At 36.2% G+C, this 13263-nt stretch overlaps 1 pseudogene; it reads right to left on the minus strand.

Moving 5' to 3' along the window:
- Nucleotides 1-669: 669 nt before the first annotated feature.
- Nucleotides 670-2274, minus strand: LOC114200058 (glutamyl-tRNA(Gln) amidotransferase subunit A, mitochondrial pseudogene; annotated as a pseudogene).
- Nucleotides 2275-13263: the final 10989 nt, after the last annotated feature.

Genomic DNA, 13263 nt, shown 5'->3' on the forward strand with positions numbered 1-13263 from the left:
AAGAATTACTGTGATTTGGGGCGCCTGGGTGGCTCAGGCATTAAGCGTCTGCCTTCGACTCAGGTCATGATCCCAGGGTCCTGGGATCGAGCTCCGCATCGGGCTCCCTGCTCGGCGGGAAGCCTGCTTCTCCCTCTCCCACTCCCCCTGCCTGAGCTCCTTCTCTCACTGTATCGCTGTCAAATACATAAATAAAATCTTAAAAAAAGAATTACTGTGATTTGAAAAGCAATATAACTCAATTGTGCATGGTAGGAATTCATTATAAACAAATTTTTTTTTGTACTTTAGTTACTACATATAAATATAGAAGATTCATCTCATGGTGATCAATATTATGCTCTTTAAGCACAAAGCATATGAAAAAACACCAAAAGCTTTCTTGATTTTGACATAATTAAAGGTTATAACTACATGTTATTACATATACCACTAAACAAAACACAAAGACTATTTGAAATGTAAAGTATCCTTAGGCTCTTTTTAAAATGCTGTCCAAAATACATGAATTACATTTTTCTTTTCTTTCCCCATTGCTTTTGGATGCAAAGAGAGTACTGAAATCACATAATTCTATGTTGTTGGCTCACTATCATCATCGGTTTAAGAAAAGCTTCTCTATTTTTTTTTAATCTTCAAGTTATTTTAATTTGCATGGTATATTTATCACTACTGTTTCAGAGAAACAGAAGATAACTTTTCAATTTCAAAGTCTGATGAACAATCATCCATTAGTTCTTGAAGTTGAATAACAGGAAACTGTACTTATTTTTCAAACCACTTGGCAATTGTAAGAAGCTGCTGGTCACAAAATGCAAGTCCAATAAACTGAAGTCCTATTGGCAAACCTTGGTTTGAGAGGGCTACAGGGACACTCACTGCTGGCAATCCTGCCATATTTACAGCCTGTGTAAAAATATCATCCTGGGCACTTCGTGTCCTGTTGTCTTCTTTAATGAACTCCAGGTATGGTACCGCCTCACTCAAGGTGGTGGGAGTCAGCAAGACATCCACTCCGGAGTTAAAAACATTCACAAAATCATTAGCAATGAGTCGTCTCACTTTCTGTGCCTTAATGAAATAATTCTCATAGTTTTCTTTTAATAAGAAAAAATTTCCTGAGAGAATTCTTCCTCTCACCACATCATTAAACCCTTTCCACCTGGTTGCAGCATACATGGCTTCAGTAGACACATTGATGTCACACCTCTGACCATATTCTAGCCCATCAGATCTTGCCATATTTGATGCCACTTCCTATGTACACAATACATGGTAGCAGACAATTGAGGAAGTGGTGTGAGGCAGGGACCCTTCGATTACTTTGACCCCCTCAGACTCAAAGAGGTTAGCAGCTTTGGACCAAAAAGATTGCACTTCACTTGATAATTCTGGTGCAAGATATTCCTTTGGAATTCCTATACATAGTTTGTTCACATCTGCAAAAGTGGGAAGTGTAAATGGTTTAACAGGATCCTGTATTGTGGTAGAATCTTTGGGTCATGCCCAGCCAGCATACCTAACACAATTGCTGCATCATCCACACATCTGGTTAAGATTCCTGGCACATCCATTGAATTCACCAGCGGAATGAGGCCATGACGAGAAACTAAGCCATAGCTTGGTTTGAAACCAACAACCCCACAGTGCGCAGCTGGATTTCTGGTCAATCCTCCTGTGTCTGATCCTAAAGCCGCAAAGCATGTGAATGCCGCTACCGCCGCCGCACTCCCTCCTGAGCTTCCTCCAGTTATAAGCCAATTTGAATCCTCATTCTCACCATGGGCCTTCTGCTTCCTCTTTTCTCTATATTGTTTTGAATAACTCCAGGGGTTTTTAACTGGTCCAAATACACCATTTGTGCTTCCAGATCCCATTGCAAACTCATCTAAATTTTTTTTTTTCCCATCAGGACAGCTCCCTTATCCAACAACTTCTGAACAACTGTAGCATTATAAGGTGGTACATAACCTTTCAGCATGTTTGATGCACATGTTATCTCAATGCTGGACGTGCTAAAGTTGTCTTTTACTGCAACGGGAATTCCATCTAAATCCCCAAGTGAGTGACCTTTCTTGTATCTTTTCTCCGATTCTTCAGCTTGCTTTAAGGCCACCTCTTCTGATACAGTAATGTAAGCATTTAGAAATTTGGTCTTCTTGATAAGGGAGAGACATTTTTGACAGAGCTCTGTTGCAGTAATGTGGCCTTGTTTCAGTGCTGTAGAAACTTCTCGGAGGGTCCGGCCCAGCATGGTCCTCGTGCCCAGCCTGCCACCACAGGGCCCAGGTGACAAGGAGGAATAAGAGAGGTCAACACCCATGCCGGGATCACATGGGCTAAGAAAAGCTTCTCTATTGATTTGACTATTTCCTACTCCTTTATCCTCCCCTTACCCTCCAGAGACTACCATTTTAATGTGTTTAGGCATACAAGTTTTTTATGTCTTCATTAAATATTTAGTGTTTATGTGTATAGAAGTATCTTAAATTTGCATAAATAAATTTTATCATTTATTTAATTTACTCAGCATCTTGTCCCTTAGCTTTACTTTTATTTACTTTTTTAAAATTTTCCATAATGTTTTTTAAGGTGTAAAATATGATTTTAATATATGCATGTATTTTAAAATGATTACCACAACCAAATTAACACACCTATCACCTCACATAGCTATCATTGGTGTATGTGTGTGAGAACACTTAAGATCTACTCTCTTTGCAATTTCCAAGTGTACAATACAGTATTATTAACTACAGTCACCATACTGTACATAAGATCCTAGAGATTACTCATAACTAAACATTGGTACCTTTGACCAACATCTCCCATTACTCCCACTACCATGGCCCTAGAAACTACTATTCTACTCTCTGATTTTATGAGTTTGACTTTTTATATTACATATATAAGTAAAATCATACAGTATTTATCTTTCTCCACCTGGCTTATTTCATTGAACATAATGTCCTCTAGGTTTATCCATGTTTGCAAAATTATATAATTTCCTTCTTTTTTTAAAAAGTTCTGAATAATACCACATTCTGTTATTGTAATACCACTAAATATATATATACATAGATATATACATATAACTATATATACACACATTTACATCTATTCTACCCTCTTACTGATGTTGCTCCTGCTTATTCTCTTTCTAAATTTCTCCACTTACCACTGCGATTATAAGGTCTCTACATTGCTGCATGTGCATCTTAGATGCTTATCAATCTTCTCAGAAAGAAACGCCTACACTGTGTTTAATTGTACACAATCACACAGACACGCATACAAACTGTAAGGAACATTCTTGTTCTTGATCTCTGATGGACCTGTCTGCAAATTACTCTGGGATGCACAAAATATTAAAAAATTCTAAATAAAGATGAAATTGTTTTTAGAATAGGGACTGTATTTCAGAAAAAGGCACACATTTTAGAATAAATGCTTAAAACAATATAAATGATTATTAATCTATTAATAGCAGTCTGTTAATTGCCTCTACTTCATATGTGAAAGGGAAAATGTACAATGATCTCTGTTAGAATCAGAACCCATAAAGAAGAATCCCCAAGTGTCTTTTGCAATAAATATCCAGGAATAAATTTTAAGAAGAAAAATGCAAGACCAGTATGTGGAACCCTATAAAAATTTATTGAAGAACATAAAAGATAATCAGAATAAATGGAGAGTAATAACATGGTTCTGAATGAGAAGAGTCAGTGTTTTGAAGACATCAGTTTCCCCCAAATTATTCTATATAGCCACAGAAACAAACACACATATCCACAAAATAGTTTGTGGAACTTGGGAAGTTAATTCTAAAGTTCACCTTGAAAGAGAAATATCTAATAATAGTCAAGAAATTATCAAAAAAGAAAAGTAATAAAGAATGACTTATGATATGAGAATTCCAATATGACAGCTGTAGTAATACAAAGCTAGGGTAATTAAAATGACAATACATTTGTGAGGAAATACACAAGTTTTTAATTTAAAATAGAGATTCTAGAAACACACTAATGTATATATGGGAATTTAGTATGATATAGATGTAGATGGTATTAAAAATCAATGGGAAAAAAGAAACCTAGAAAAATTTAATGCCACTTAGAAAAAAATCGACAAAATATTTAATGTCTCATTTATGCAAAGATAATTCCAGATAATTTAAAGATATGCATATATATTGAAATACATGAAGTTAAAGATATCTATGTCTCTATATTTATCTATCTATATTTATGAAGTATGAGTTTACTAGGAGAAACTACAGATTTGTAGCTAGTTATCTTGGGATGGTGAGAGTTTACCTAATAAAAATGAAGAATCCAGAAACCATAATATAAAGTTAGAAATAGATGCCTATAAAAACATTTAAAATAATTATAAAAACAAAAGATTGCATATGCAGAGGGGAGAGAGATTGAGAGACAAACAGGGATAAATACTTGTCACAGATAACATAAAGTCTTGATACCCATCATTAATCCCATAAATCCATCACAGATATAAATCAGTAAGAAAAAAAAATCTACAGAAAAAATGGGAAAATATATAAGTAGGCAACCACTAGAAGAATAATTTTGAAATTACAAAAAATATATATAAGTACATGCATTTTCTCAGTAATAATAACCAAGTAAATACAAATGTACTTGCTGGCCATCAGATTTGCAAAGAAAACCGTTTAGAATTTGATAATATGGAGAGTTGTTAAGCTGTGGGAAAATGAACATATAGATCTGTTTTGGACTGCTGACTGTCTTTACCAAAATGTATTATGTAATCTCTTCTGGCTGCAGAAATTACTTTTAGGAGTTACAGTCACATGTATGTGAAAAAATAGAAACAATCTATATTGCCAGAGGTAATACAAAAGTTAAGAAATGTAATTCTGTGGTATGGAGTACTATGAAACTTTTTTTTTTCCTTCAGTGAAATAATATTGTGCATGTAGTATTGAATTATCTTTAAGATATTTTGAAAAGTGCCTTAAAGCAAGTCACAGAAATATATGTATAGTAGCATTCCATTTATGTAAAATGGACACAGAATATGCTGTTCTGTATATGCATTTGTGTACGAATGTGTGTTTCAACATACAGAATCACTTCCAGAAGTAAATGTATTTTATTTGATAATGATTATCTAAAGGGAAAGACTGAGATTAAAGTAGTGGGAAGGGTTGTGTATGTGCGTGTGTGTGTGTGTGTGTGTGTGTGTGTGTGTGTGTGTGTGTGCGTGTGTGGTTAGTGGGGCTTGGCAGAGACTTTATATTCTGTGTGTCCTTTTGAATTTTTTTAAACTTCAAATATTTATCACATTTAATGCAATTTTTAAGGGACAATTTAAAAAGTGATAGCTGTTTACCATTGTTGGCATGCAAAGACATCTCTTCTTTTTTAAAGAATTTATTCATTTATTTGAGTGAGAGAGAGGGCAAGTAAGCATGAGCAGAGGTAGAGGCAGAGAGAGAAGCAGACTCCCCACTGAGCAGGGAGCCTGGCAAGGGGCTACATCCCAGGATGCAGGGATCATGACCTGAGCCAAATTTAAGCCACTGAACCACCCAGCCATCCCTCAAAGACATCTTTTAATAGAAGAATAAACAAGAATGTTTTGGACCTTGTGTAAAGCAGATAAAAACACTCTCTGTCTAAAATGCAAAGGTTTATTTTTGAGTTGTCAGGGTCAGATATGAGGTGCAGATCTCAATCTGGCATTTTAGTTATTGGTTTAACCTAAATATCCTGACTGTAGGGAAAGAAAAAAAGGTGCCAGGGTTTTTTCTCGGAGTGATGAAGAAAGATCAGTGACACTCCCTCTCCATCTGCATTAGAGCACAGAGCCACAGGAAGGACACCACAGGGCAGCCAGGGGTCTGAGAGCTTTAGTGCGCTACAGCAGGAACTCACAGCCATGGCTTCATTGTGTTTGGTCTGAAAGAGCAGAGAAAATCATCAAATTGCCTGAATAGAGGGAACATTTTTATTGAACCATCTACAGGGCTAAATTAATTGAGCAATGGAACATGATAGTTCAATAGGTGAGATTATCAAAAGAAAACTGCCCCCCTAGGGCAGAAGCCCCAGATGGGTGCCTGAGGGTTTCTGAGAATAGTGATTGCTGCATAATAAAATATAATTGCCCCCTATTGTTACATTGTCCTTTAATGAATCCCATCCTGCACCTAATTATGACAAATAGGAGGGGATAGTGTGCAAAAGGATTGATAGTTACATCTGATGTTAAACCAGATGAGGCTACAGAACTTTGAAGAGAAGCTGTCCTTTGTCTTGGAAAATCTAAGAATCCTTTCTTGATCACTTCTGTGGGATTTTTGATTAACATAGAACTTGAAGAATGTATTTTATTTCAATTGACCCAAATAAATGAATAATCTCAGAAAAACAATGAGCCAAAAGCTGTTTTTTTTGAGGAAAACATACAATATTAAATGGAAGGAGTTTGGTAATTTATTCATTCCTTTATTGACCAAAAATTTGAGTGCTTACTAAAGGGCCAGACAACATGATAGAAGCTGTCATTTAAGAGAATCACAGTTTTTATTTGGTGCAGAAAATTCTTAATTTTTAATATTTAAACAGCTTAACTCTAATCAGCTAGCATGCTTCCATTTGGAAGGAATTGGAAGCTGAGTTCAAACTGGCTTAACCAACAATGGTATTTATTGGTTCACACATATGGAAGTCCAGACATAAGGCAAGCTTCAGGGTTGATGTAATCTAATGTGTCCAGTGCTATTTCTTTGTGATTCCCTAGATTAACACTACCCAATGGAACTTTCTGCAATAACAGAAATGCACAATCCAATCATTGCCACTAGCCACATGTGACTATTGAGCAGTTAAGAAATGCCACTCTCATTTAGGAAGTGAATTTTTAAGTGTATTTAATTTTTAGTAATTTAAATAACCAGTAAAGCTAGTAGCCATCATACTGGAAAATGCAACTCAACACTCTGCCCTCTTGCACACTATGTGACAACATCATCCACAGCTTGTTAATACATCAGTTGCAACTAATTACACATGAAATCATTCAGATCAAAGCAAAAAACAGTTATGAGAGTTTCACCCAGAAGAGCAAATATCTTCTTTTCACAATACATTGACTAAAATTAGATCACAAGCCCATTCCTGAACTGATCACTGAAAGAAAGATGATATAATCATTAGTCTTCCTGAGTTTATACCTGTTACAGGAATAGGGTTGGCTTCCTCTGGGGTCCATAGGCTTGGGTGGGGCGGGGGAATGGATGACACCTCAAGAATATTGGTATTTGCATAGTGGGAGGAAAAATAAATTGGTTGCTGGGAGGACAGCTAACTATACCCTTTCCACTTTTTAAACAGCAGTTTGAACCAACTAGTCAAAATAAGTGTCTGTGTTCTAGTTTCTCTTGCTGGATCATCCCTAACCTTGTCATTCTACCATTAGCCAAAAGTTGCTAGAGAAAAATTGTCCTTTAAAATTTTTTACCCCCATACTTGATTGGTTGCTATTAGTGACCATAAGTTGCCCCTCTTCTAATATTTCTATGGTCCAATTTCTTGTCCTAGTAGTCAAAAGAAAGTATCTGGGACTGAATTCACAAAAATCACTGAACTCTCATCACAGTGCCATAAAGCTCCTGCTGTCTGTTTTGGTGCAGTTATACTTAGCTTCTTGTATTTGTTCACCATGTTCTCTATCAGCTCAAATGTTTCAGAATCATGAGAATTCTCTCTGCATGCAACTCCTTGCCCCCTCTAGGTCTCCACTAGACATCTCTTCTTCCAAGAAGTCTCCTTTGATCCATCCATGTCTGGGTTAGGTACTCTGTTTTGTGCTTTGATAACATTCCATGCTTCTCAAATCTTAGTCATTTTCATACTCTATTGTTTTCTTTATTTACTTGTATTTATCTTTGGTTGTACTGAAAGGTCTACCAGGTCAGAGAATTTGTCTTGTTCACTTGAATATCCTTAATGTCTATCCACAATATCACAGGCATGTAGCAGGCAATCAACAACTATTTTGAATTAACAGATGATACATGCTGAAGAAATGAGTTGGTTAATAAATGAACAGGTACCTATCATACTACATTACATAACACATATCTTTTTAATCCTAAATATTTTTGCATGCATGCATATACTCATATAGAAAGCTTCAACTACCTATACTTTAATAGTTAACATATTCTAAAAATATATTTTTTTTCCAAATTAAAGATACCTTGCTAGCTTAGTTCCTAGTTTTTGGTTTACCAACATTGACAGACTCTCTTGGTTTAAAAGTTTTATGGGACCTTGATTGATATTTTAGGAATGTGAAGAATTTCATTTTCAGCATCCGTATGCAGCACAGTAAAAGTATTTCTTTTCAGAGAGCTTATCTCATGCAGTAGGCTGAACTCATTTGAGAAGTAGTCGAATCATTGAAGCAGATATATTGATCAGATATAAAATTTCTACAGTAACTCTTACTCTTTCTTTTTAATTCAGTGTAAGCATGTTTTTCATCATGATTTGCTTTATACTGACTACAAAAACCCAATCCTCAGTCTCTCTCTCTCTGTACATCATTAATTAAAAGCTTTAAGGAGTTAAGACATAATACAGCAAAATAAGCTATGCCTTATTGTTACTTATCATGCAGATCTGATGGGATATATGCAGTCCGGTATTACCAGCAGAAGAAAATTACTACTCTTAAACCACTTCCTTTTTGGAGAGAAAAATTAATTTCTTAAATGCAGAAGTAAGAAAGAAGAGGTGTTCTCCAACTTCTTATGCATATACTGGTATCGTAAAGACTATTTTAGTCCCATAGAAACAATGTTGGAGGCACATTGAGAACAATAGCTGAGTATCTAGAAGCTTTACCAGGAAGGCTTATATTTGGCTATAGCGTTCAGATAAGGTGCTGATATGACAAATTTAATCTTGGCCCCCACCCCCACCCCTTGCCCCATGGAAGCCCATAAAGGAGCTACACTACAAATCTGTAGAGATCTATTCCTGATTTATGGGGATACACACACATGTCCTGATGCTTAATAAGCATGTAAAATCACTGAGAAAAATGTTTCCTTATTTTGCCAATATTTAAAAACCAGCTACAAATTCAGCTTCAGAGATGTAATGATTAAAATAGAGATTATTGGGTACAATAAAAAAGGTACTTTATAAAAAGGTACAAACATTGGTTTGAATAACTTTGTATAGGTTACCTTCATCTTTAATAACAGAAAGGGGAACACAGAAAAATGTAGTCATCCCTTGCAAAATCCAGTGCTTCCTTCATTTTAGAAGCACTCTTTTATTTATTTATTCAACAAATATTTATTACCCAACTATAATGTTCCAGAGATGGCATGATCTCTGTCCACAAGCAGGTCATGGTCTGGTAGAAGGGACAGCCATTAACAAATATTCATTATATAATGTAAGCTGTATGATTTGATAAAAGTGTGTACCAAGCTCACACATCAGGAATTAATTATAATGACTAATCTTACCTTTCAAGCTGGGTAAGAAAGGGTATTTTTGCATAGGACTTGAGAGTTGTATGAGTTTGGCAGGGGTAGGTGAAAGAAAGAAGATTTTTTTTTTAAGAATTTATTTGTTCATTTGACACACAGAGAGAGAGAGAGAGCACAAACGGGGAACGGCAGGCAGAGGGAGAGGGAGAAGCAGGCTCCCCGCTGAGCAGGGAGCCCAATGCCAGCTAGATCCCAAGACCCTGGGATCATGACCTGAGCCGAAGGCAGGTGCTTAACCGACTGAGCCACCCAGGCCTCCCAGGAAAGAAGATTCTTAAGGAAGGAGATTTGTAAGAGCATAAGGGCACACGTGGCATGGTATATTTAGGAAATAAGGAAGATCTCAGCAGACAGAAAAAGAGGTACTTGAAGAAAATTGCCAGAGGATGCCTCTAAAAAGATGTTTGGGACCAGAATATGAAGAACTTCATATAATCTAGGGACCTTGCGCATATTCTATAGATAATAAGATCTTAATGTAGCATATTACACAATAGGTATACATTTTAAAAGATTTTTTTTTTCTGACAAAAAGGAAAAGAAAGAAATGAAGCAGGAAGAGATTAGGAACAACAACAAAAAAAGATGGCAATAAAGAAGTTACTTTGATTCCATAATGGGAAGTGATGAGCATTGGGAGGAAAGTATGCCAGAAGGAATTAGGCAGGGGATAAGACACAGAGGTCTGGGGGGAGGTAAACAGTTATTGCTGATTGTACAGGGGTAGAAGTCATTTGAAAGAAGTCAAGGACGTTTAAGGCAACTAGTTGAGTGGTAAGATTTTAGGCTAGATAGGAAATACAGAAAAAATAGTATAGTTAAAGAAACAGGGAGTTTAGTTTTAGACCTTCTGTATCTGCTCTATCTGTGGGATTTTAGATGGAGTTGCTTGCTCGGTAGGCTGAAGAAAATATTGGTCTGGAGCTCAGGAAGAAGGTAAGAGCCAGATATATAGAAACTGGAGTGATAACTATAAAGATGAGGGTTGATTCCCTGACAGTGGGTGAGATTTTCTAGAAAGTGTAAAATGAAAAGGAAATACTTAGAGTGCAAACACACTTAGGGAGTTTAGCCAACTAACAAAGCAATTAAATAATAAACAGAGTGGCTGCAGAGTCCCTGAGAGGACAGTTGGAATGAGTTTGTTTGTTTTCAAATTGAGTGGAGAGAAGTCTGCAGGGCCAGATGTTACCAAGAAAATAAGTGTGATTAAATAGGGGGGAAAAAAGCCAAAATGCCAGAGTAAGAGAAGCCCCCGGGGACTTTAGAGATACTTTTTCTTTTAAGGTAGTGAAGCCAGAAGGTTGACAGTACAGGTCCAAGGACGGGACAAGGATGGGTGAGAATAGTCCCAGAAACTCTCTTGATATCATTGTGAGTATACCTATAATAACTACTGAAATGCTAAACTTGAGCCCCGATATCATTTTCAGCATTGTCACATGTTTATAATTTCACAAGTTGTGTTAGCCTCTCTTACATATCCTTTATCTGATCATTGGAAATAAAAAAATCAAATGGATAAATACCTGCAAGTAAGGTGGTATCTAATATTTTAGCATTATGCTCTCTTGAATGTGCACTGTCTGTGACAACATTTAATTATGTATTTGAGACAGTGGTATGGGGAAGTAAGCAACCAACAATACTTCTCCATGATCATTAGTGTCACTGTCACAGACATAACATGAAATAAATGGGATATGGTTTTATTCTGAAGAGACCTCATATTGCCTTTCCTTTTCTTTCACTAGCTGGCTACATCATTTAATTACTGAGGATACAAGAAAAATAATGTCTATGAGCTATGCCATAATTGCCTCCCAACTCCTTTGAGAATCCATTATGTTTTTCCCTGAAATTAAAATTGGTACTGTAATACGAGGGAGATGGCTTATCTAGAAGATCAAAGCCTCATGGTGTGTCTTTCTCTTCTGGGTACATTCATCACCTTTAAAATAAAGTATTTTTTTTTCTACTTGAACTTGTTACTTACATCTTTTAAGTTTTCTGAGTCTGAATTGGACTTGAGTTCTAAAAACTTATGCTACCTGTGAGTTTAGGAGCATAGACACCTGGCCACACTGAAGATACTGGCCTGGTTTAGCCTCTGTCTTCAAGCGGTTTCCAGTGTGAGTCAACGTGAGCCTAGCGCATGGAGAAATCTTAAGCCTAGTCAAGGCAAGATGTTTTTAGCATACCTTACACTAGTAGTTATAATTATGGTTCTGAGAGCTGCAGTAGATGTAATCCTATCATCTGACACAAACTTCCAGGAATTAATTCACTTTTACTTCCTGTTATTTCTGAAGCTGCATACTTTAAGTGGTATCTGCAACGTTATATTTTAACTAGTAAGTAGGGACCAAAGTAAAGAATAAATTTGCTGCCTGTTAATCTGGGATAATGCCCATCATAATTCACTGTCTTGCTGTTCTGTTCTCAGAACTTTAATTCATCCTCCTCAAGTAGCTCAGTCCCAAGGACAAGCCTGTTGGTAGCATTGCTTTTGCAAAAAACTAGATCTTTGGTCTCGTGCTCTAATCTAAGCCATACACACTCTAATACCTTCAGTCTCCAAAATATTGCTGTTTTCACTGAACAGTAAAGTTTGAAAAGATGCTCAGTCTTTTTTGGTTTAAATTTTTTATTTGACGTAGAAATTTATGATAAATTGGATCCCACATATTTTATTACATCACATAAGCCTAATGCACCAATCTGATGCAAAAAAAATGCTTTAGATTCATGCAAATGTATTTTTATGCCTGCCTGACTGAGCTGTTAGGTATAGTAACTGTGGTACACAGCTTCTCCCATGGATCCCGGTGATCTGCTCCTGTTATTCATGCCCTTGTGAAATCTTCCCTCGCATATGGGCTGGAACTGGTGATTCTCTTCTAATGAACAGAATATGGCAAATGTGATGGGTATCACTTCTATTATTAGGTTATAAAATACCATGACCTCTATTTTCTTAGCAGGCTCTCTCTTCCTGTCTTTGATGGAAAAGATGCTATATTGGAGAGGTCCATGTGGCAAGGAACTGAAGGTGTCCACTAGCCAATAGCCAATAAGGACCCTAGGTTTGCCTTCAACTAGGCACGAGGAACCAATTAACAATCTCATGAGTGAGGTTGGAAATCGTTTCTTCCTTGGTGGAGCCTTTAGATGAGACCCCAGGTCTTGACTATCGCCTTTTAAAAGCCTGTGAAGCATGAAGCCTAGTTAAGCTTTCCCCAATTGCTGGCTCACAGAAACTGAGATAATGAATGTGGGGAAAGTGGCTAAATTTGGGGATAATATGTCAAGCAGCAATAGATAACTAACAAATCAACGTTCATCCAGATGGCAATTACGCAGGAATATCTAAATATGTAATAAAAAACACATAAGCAAAAAAAAAATTAAGCAAGTAATTTATTCTTTAACAATAATCTCAGGTCCTCTTTCAATTCTTATTTCCTTTTACTTCAGACAGTTAACACATATCCAGACTTTCAGATTTCCCAACAAACAACACATACAAATTAAAAAAAAAAAACCTTAAAAAAATGAAACTTGAAAATGCAGCCAAATCATTAGCAGTTAAATGTGACTCTTAGAAATCCAATAGGAAAGAAGGAAAAGAAAAGATTTCGAGGCTAAATTTTAACATAGATGATTTCATGTATGAGAAAGCAAAGTTTAAAATTCTATGAGAG

Source organism: Eumetopias jubatus, unplaced genomic scaffold (genome assembly GCF_037043125.1).
Source record: "Eumetopias jubatus isolate StellerSeaLion01/CBP00866 unplaced genomic scaffold, mEumJub1_p1.0 scaffold_5, whole genome shotgun sequence".
Taxonomy (NCBI): Eukaryota; Metazoa; Chordata; class Mammalia; order Carnivora; family Otariidae; genus Eumetopias; species Eumetopias jubatus.